Source organism: Centroberyx affinis, unplaced genomic scaffold, assembly GCF_046629955.1.
Source record: "Centroberyx affinis isolate AG114_WGS23_722 - 3 ecotype Tasmania unplaced genomic scaffold, CSIRO-AGI_Caff_v1 ptg002131l_1, whole genome shotgun sequence".
Lineage (NCBI taxonomy): Eukaryota > Metazoa > Chordata > Actinopteri > Beryciformes > Berycidae > Centroberyx > Centroberyx affinis.
In genome coordinates this window covers 122,501-122,722 of record NW_027280452.1, presented here as the reverse complement: position 1 = coordinate 122,722, position 222 = coordinate 122,501, and positions in this window count along the sequence as shown.

The window sequence follows — 222 nt, the reverse complement described above, 5'->3', positions numbered from 1 at the left end:
AACATCCAAATATGACATCATCTTCTGTGTGTGTGTGTGTGTGTGTGTGTGTGTGTGTGTTTGTAAAATGATAATCTTTACTTAAGAAAGTCAGTGGGTTGCTGCCAACCTACATCAACCATATTGGCCAAAAGATCTACAATATCATCACTGCAGCCAAGGTCTGATCTCAGTCCAAGTGACGTATACCAGTTTCTTTGGTTTTGTTTTTCTTATTTGTGA